The following is a 7,445-nucleotide window of genomic DNA, read 5'->3' as shown; positions in this document are numbered from 1 at the left end:
GCCTTAGACGTTTCACGTAACGTCTCCGATCAGTCCCTGGTAAGGAGGTGGTGGTTGCGGTGGGGGGGCAGGGGTGGCCAGATATGCCGAACATCCGCTCGACGGAATCCCTGTCTGGCCGTTTGGCGACCGGTCGGCGGCATCGGAGGAAATTCTCTTAAAGAGTATCGGATGAAAAGGAAATCGCCAGTGAAAGAGAGATAAGAGTCTGGGTGTTGACCAAGAGATGATGACAAAATACCCGTCGCGTTGGGGAAAAACTTGGAAAAGGAGGGCGGGCATAGTCACACCTCACCGAAACACGAATCTCAGTTGTCACGACGAACAACGCTGCCGTGTAAGGCAAAACGTCGTATAAACCCTCAGCCGTTGCCAAATTTCCTTGGATAAATCAGAAGTTTTCGGGGAAATTCGTAGATATTTTTCCCAATTTTTTCAAAGAATTTTCCTTCGTAATTTCGTCGCCTTCCTGACATAAGGGTGTAACTACACTCTGTAATGAACCCTGTCTTCCATACATATCGATGCTTTTCCGGGATCATCTCAATGTGTAGTTACGCCCTTATGTCAGCCAACGACGATTTGTATATAAATAGTCTGAAAATGTTACGGAAAAATATTCAAATATTTGGCAAACTTCAAATGTTCATACGGAGTCTTTCCTTAGCGCGGCAGAACGTAACGCCATTTGATGTTTACAAATTGAAGATGATAGTAGGTAGAGAGAAAAAGCGTTTAAAATTTCAATCTGCTGTATTACATTCAGAGTATGAAATCCCTTAAGGTAATTCGTCAAGCTCAAGTGACATGGTCGAACTGGCATGCGATTATCGCATCGATTGGGTCACAAATCTCGCAAAATTTGAAATTTTGGCCAATGAAAGGACGATAGCCCGCCTGTGCATGAGCCTGAGGAATCATTCGAAACCCAAAAATTGGCAAAATTCAGAGAGATGAAAGCCGAATAGTGCTCGGAAAAACCTCGCATTCGACACAGAAATCGATAGCTGAATCGAATGCGAGGTTTTCTCCAAACACTATTTTGCTTTCATTTCTCTGAATATTGCCATTTTTGGGGTTTTGAATATTCTTTAGGCTCATGCACAGGCCGGGCTATCGTCCTTTTTTTTGGCTAAATTGAACGTATTTCTGTCAAACGGAACTAAGCGCCATAGGGGTAGAAAGGTAGAGGGGGGCTTGGATTGCGGCGTCGGGCGTCGGGCTCATACCGTCCTATACTCGCAATGCTTTTCCATGGCGCTTAGGTCCGTTTGGTTTGACAGAACGCGCTATCCGCATTCTAAATTCCTCAAAAGGAACTCAATTTGGCGCTTAGTTCCGTTTGACAGAAATACGTCCAATTCAAAATCTTCCGCGATTTTTGACCTAACCGATGTGATATATCGCATGCAGTTCGACCACGTCACTTGAGCTTGACGAATCACCTTTAAAGTAATGCAACTTTACATCAACAACAGGTCGAGATGAGTATGGGAATTATTTCCAATGTGACGAGGACCATTACCGGTGGCTGACAAAGAATATGACAAGTTATGTGGGTAGAAATGCTGTATTTGTGCACGACGGATCCAGGAAGTAACACTTACAAGTGCGCACCTCCTCCGGGCGTCCTGCCCACAATCGATTTTGGCGCTGGAGGTGAGTTCCTGACCCCCCATTTCGTAGACATAGGCGAATCCAAGTGCCCCCCCCCCCCCGTTTTATCGAAAAAAAAAAGAGACAGAAAAGGAGAGGACAGAAAGGACCACTAGACAAGGTACGAATTGCAGCATTTTGATACATGTTTCATAACCAGAATTTCACGCAGAACACGATTCGTGCAACGAAAATTACTGAAACCAACTCCTAACGGAGAGATTTACATTTTTATTTCACATTGGTTACGAAGAATTTGAACTGCCCGCTCACAAGAAACTCAAAGCTCTACGTGAGTTCAAATCGCGCCACTACAACGGTTTCAGCAAGCTTCTCAATCGAGCAATGTTCATTTCCCACCATGTGTTGTTCAAAGCTAATAAGCAATTTGCTATAGCTGAGCCCAAAGCGTCAAGATTGAGGTTGCCAGATTTTTATATCGCAGAGACTGTCATGATAACGTTTAGCGCGCGATGTGAATCACGTAGAGCATTGAGTTTTCACGAGCGGATGGTTTGAATAAACGCATCAAGAATCATTAAATATCTTCGTAAGGAGCTAATTGTGGTAATTTTCGTTGTGTTGCATCGTATTTTACGTGAAATTTTGGTTAGAAACATGTATCAGAATGCTGAAATTCGTACCTTGCCTAGTGGTCCATTTTGGTAATTGGACCGAGTTTATCAGAAAGGAACCACCCACATCAAGTTGAAACTGAGAAAAACAGATTTGAGGTATTATCCTCCATAAGTCTCATTGTAGAAAATATATTCTAACCCCTCTTTTTACAAACTTAATTTTTTTTCGACTTTGGGTTTTTTGGTGGGAGAAAATATACACCTAGAGGGACTCAAATACATTCTTAACTCAATTTTTGCGACAATTTTGGTTGATTCCTTTCTGATAAACTCGTCCAATTATTCATGACGAAATGACTCAAACTATGTATCTATGGTGAAACTCCCAAACCATGTATCTCAATTTGCGATGTTGCACCTCCTGTCATACTTCATGTTTTGAGAAAAGCACTGCTCAACGTCATTTCTTAAAAACGTCCGGAAATTTTCTTCTTTGTGCGATGTAGATTTTGAAAAATTTCAAGGAATGGTGTTGATTTTTCTTCCTTTAAAAAAATAAAATAGGAGCAGAACTTTTAAAAAATCGCAAACGAGATACGTGGTTTCGGAGTTTGATACTAGATGTATTAAAAAGTCGAATATTCTTTGGGGAGAGGCGCCTGGACCCCTCTCTGCCCCCTCAATTCAAATGTCTGGTCCTCCTGCGGTTGGACAGGATTCAACTAATTCAATGTAGATGTAAAATTATTGCGTGAATCATTAAGTTGATCATTGAAACTGATAGACGATTCAATACCTTGGTAAAATTGGCAGTAGCATCTGTGTTCCAAAATATCATAGACCTACAGCCGGCTGTAAGATTTCCAAAACTTCTATTCTATAGCCGGCAACACAATTTCGTATAGCCTTTTATAGCCTATGGCGATTAAGCAACAGCCTGGCGATAATGTGTATGCTAAACGTTACAAATTACGGATGCTAGACTTAGTGAGTTTTTGGACTACCGCTCTCTTTTTGCCGCAGTATCTTGATTTATTTTGCGAGGAAATCTCCGTACTTTTGAAGGATGCCTGCCATTCCGAATATATGGAAGCGCCTTCAATTTCGTATGATACTGTGCAATACCTCTGGTGTGGAATAGTTGCTTCAAGCGCCGTGGTGCGCTGCAGCCGCGGCGCGGCGGGCGGGCAGCTAGCGCGAAACGCGCATTGGCGCCTACAAACCTAACAGGGTATACTTCACGCATTGCGCAATGCGTGAAGTATCCCTGTTAGGTTTGTAGGCGCTAGTGCGCCGCCGCTCCGCTTTGTGTTAGGCTCTAATATTTAATCTCGTGGAGTCAGCGTTTTTTCAATTCATGACTTTGAAATGTTTGCACACTCTGTATGTATTTTCATTTTAATTGATGAAAAAAAAATATGTATTATAGTAAAGGAAAATATAATGTGCGTTTTGTTAATATTAAAATGATTCCGTGCGAAACTTAAGGATTTACAAATCACACGAATTTCTACACAAGTTATATCGCCTCGTAATATTCTTCTGTATTATTAAGTCCTAAAGAGCTTCTCAATTGTTCTTGACACACGAGAATTGATTGCAGACTTTCAAAGCTCTATTAGTTTCAGGTCAAAAAAGATGTGGAGGAAAAAATACAATAAATCAGAGAGTATAATTTGTACAAAATGCGATATATTTGAATGCATCAGTTCATTGAATCTTCATCAATTTAACGAATAAAATAAATAAATTACCTAAAACATAACAATGTTAATTTTTTCACAGTTCAAATGATCCTCGTAAATTGAACATCACACATTTTATTAGACTTAATGAAAAGAAGACTAACACTAAACTTTGAGTTATTTACAAACTAGGATTATTCGGCTTATGAGTAATAATTTAAACTATCGTTGGGATGAAAGTCCTGAAATGGAGGGATGCCGTTAAATCAATATCTTTTAAAAAACATATACACTTAATATTTTACGAGAAAAAACACTATGAAACGTGGCCCGAACTGAATGTAAGAAGGTGGTAAATTGGCTCTGGATTCACACTATTTTACGGGGAAAACAATCCAAAAAGTTCAGAAATTTCAATTAGAGTAGAAAATGTGAAGCTCTAACGAGTACAGTAAAGATCGAGGGGGTAGAGTGTTCAGCTCAGGCAGCTTGCATGGAATGTTGAGTTGAGATCTCACCGAGGGATCTAAAACGCTCATCAGTAGATTACAGTCGGTCAGTGAACCCAACTTATAGCGTCCCGCAAAGTCCAAAATTATGACGGCGTTTTGATGCCGTAATGGATTTTGTGGGATGCTAAGTTGGGTTCATTGGCGGGTGTGATCTAATGATGAGGTCTAAAAAGACCCGAAATGATGCAGATCTCTCGGATTGACTTCAACTTAATATCCCAATGCAAACTGCTTGAGCTGAACATTCTCCCCCTCAATCTTGTCCTGGTTCTCATTAGAGTTCAACAATTTTTACTTTAATTGACATTTTTGAAATGTTTGGCTTTGTTTACCCGAAAAATGGTGTGAATCCAGTACCATTTTACCGCCTTCTTAATATTTTATCAGCTAGGTGTGCGACCTGAATAGCAGCTAAACTGGTGAGCCTAATAGAGTGCCTGTAAATGGCGTTCCTCTCTAAAAGTAAGACAGATGGGAATTACGAAAAACTTCATTCAATTTCCAGAATTAAGTTGTTACATATTTTGGGGGAAAAGAAAAACAGTTGACTTATTGAATTAATATTTACCTAGGCGCACCTGTAGCGTTCAAAATGTAGTATTTTACTACCCTACATGACTTGAGGATTCATCGTAAGTCAGAACGCACGATTGCTCTTCAGAGACTCAAACTAAAACCGCGAGTTTACTCAAGAACAGTCGGCAAAAATCAACGAAGAACTGTGAACTAATAAAATATATCGATGTGAAATTGAAGAACACGTACCTCAAATCGCGACGTTGCAAATTCCTTGTAATATACTATGTTTTCGATAGAAAACCAAATAATATTATTTTTTGAAATTTTCATTGCATTTTTCTCATTTCATACGGATTATTTCTTAAATTTTCCAAGCGGTGATGTTCCTTTCCTTTTTATTTGAAAAACAAAAGCGGAGGAATCCAAACCTCGCCACCAGAGTACGTGTTTTTCAACTGTCACCATCAATACAGACTTTCAAATCATTAGGAGGAGAGAACACAGATAAGCAAAGGAACATGAATGGCAAGCATGGCAGCACACTCTTCCTCCAATGAAATAAATAGTTCTACGGACTACGGATAAAAACCTTTGGTGGATACCAGATCACCTGCTATGGATGCTTCCAAAGGGAAATCAAAAAGTCAGTACTACTTGTAGATTCCGCCATCTAATATTCATCATAGTGGAGCTTCCGGATGTATGGTTGTCACACCAAGAGTACTGTTCACTAGGTTTCTCAGGGAACATTCACAGCCAGAAATTCTACTTCCCTCCACCAGGTTTTTCCCCAAATTGTGCCATATTACCCCAGATTGATGGATTACTGATGGTTTCCGCTCTTAAAACAGAGACAAAGAGACCCTCTACTGATCTCTTGGCGACAGGTGGAGGCTTTTACTTTCGGGGATTCAACACTTCCTCATGGAAAATTGCAAGGAAGTAACAGTCATCTTACCTACTAGGTGAAAGATGAGCTTCGGGTGGCGTAATGAGTCAAGGTTTCCCAAACTTCGGTTTGTCAGCAAAATTATATTTTCAGCACGTTGTTGACTATCCGCCTAGTAGGCAAGTCAAAGTAGAATGTTGGAATCCCGAGGTAAAAGCTTCCACCATTGTCAAAGTGCCAGTGAAGGGTCTCTTTGTCTCTGTCTCAAAAGGATGTTGCAAAGTAGAGATACCATAGAATGAGATATAACTAGGTAAATGGCCATGGTGACGTCATGCTGGATATCGGACTGAATTTTTTCTTATAGCAGAGGGAAAAGACAGTTGTAATTACATTTTCTCTTATAGAGAAATGCGCTGTTTGGCACTTAGCAAGTCAAAATATGTCTGTAAGCAAGAAAATTTAATTAAATGCGTCTATTCTCTCAAATATGAGATATCTCTGTCGGAAAACACCCGTCCATCGTACAAAACTTTGTCACCATGACCATGGCAAGAATCCAGTCGGAAAATTGAACCGGATTTCCCAAATGGTGGTGAGACAGAATTTCCGTTTACTGGACCGGAGCTAGACAATGACCTATCTCGATCTTAAATATTGCAGTATAGGTCAAAACACTTGTCTCCTATAATTTAAAAACTTTTCTTGAAGTCTCGCCTCGCTTTTTTCGTTTTTTTTTTCTTGTATGATTTAATTCCGTTAAGTTGCTCAGTTAGTGTCAGTGAATTTATCACTTTTGGCACGTTTTTCCTCTAATTCTCTGATCATAAATTCGTGTAAAGTGTGTACAACAGCCAACTTTTTAATGTAAAATTGCATATAATAGGGGGAACCTTCTATTTAATTTACTCATACATTTCTTTGGTTCTATTTTACAGATATATTCAGCATCTCATAAAATAGGTACCCAGCTAAAATTTGTCACGGATTACGTGATTGCTAAAAGATCTACTTACACGAGTATCGAATAGCATTTGAATTTATCGAATTTGACAGATTTCAAAACACCATCTATCAATTAATGCTTTTCACTTTTGCCGAACATCTGTTAGGACTCAGACTGAGCAAAAATCACCACAAAGAATCAATTCTATTCCACCACCAAAATTACTGAATGGGAATGAAAACAACTTCCTTTATCCTAAACTTAGGTGGAAACCAACTTAGCAATCAAGTTCCGGTCTGTGACATTATAAAGGGATTCGCAAGAACTAGCTTTACATTCATTCACAGAAAAGTACTGTGATGGAGAATTTGAAAACGGTAGATTTCCAATTCGTAATTATTTCCGTATCATCTGAGACGAAAACAGATAAAAATAATGTTTGTGGGAAAGGTCTGATATGCGTTCGTCTAAAGTTGATACAACTACAAAAAGTGAGTTCAAACATTCGTTCTGAATCACAAGTAGACAATCACGAAATAAAACGTCATCCTATAGAGATTTGCCCAATAAGTACCTTTCCGTGAACAAAGTGAAATAGCACTTTGAAATCTTTGAGATAATGAATAGTCTTTAAGCGAATCCCTTTTGAAAACAAGGCGG

This window comes from Bemisia tabaci, chromosome 2 (assembly GCF_918797505.1).
Source record: "Bemisia tabaci chromosome 2, PGI_BMITA_v3".
Taxonomy (NCBI): Eukaryota; Metazoa; Arthropoda; class Insecta; order Hemiptera; family Aleyrodidae; genus Bemisia; species Bemisia tabaci.
This window is presented reverse-complemented; position numbering follows the sequence as displayed.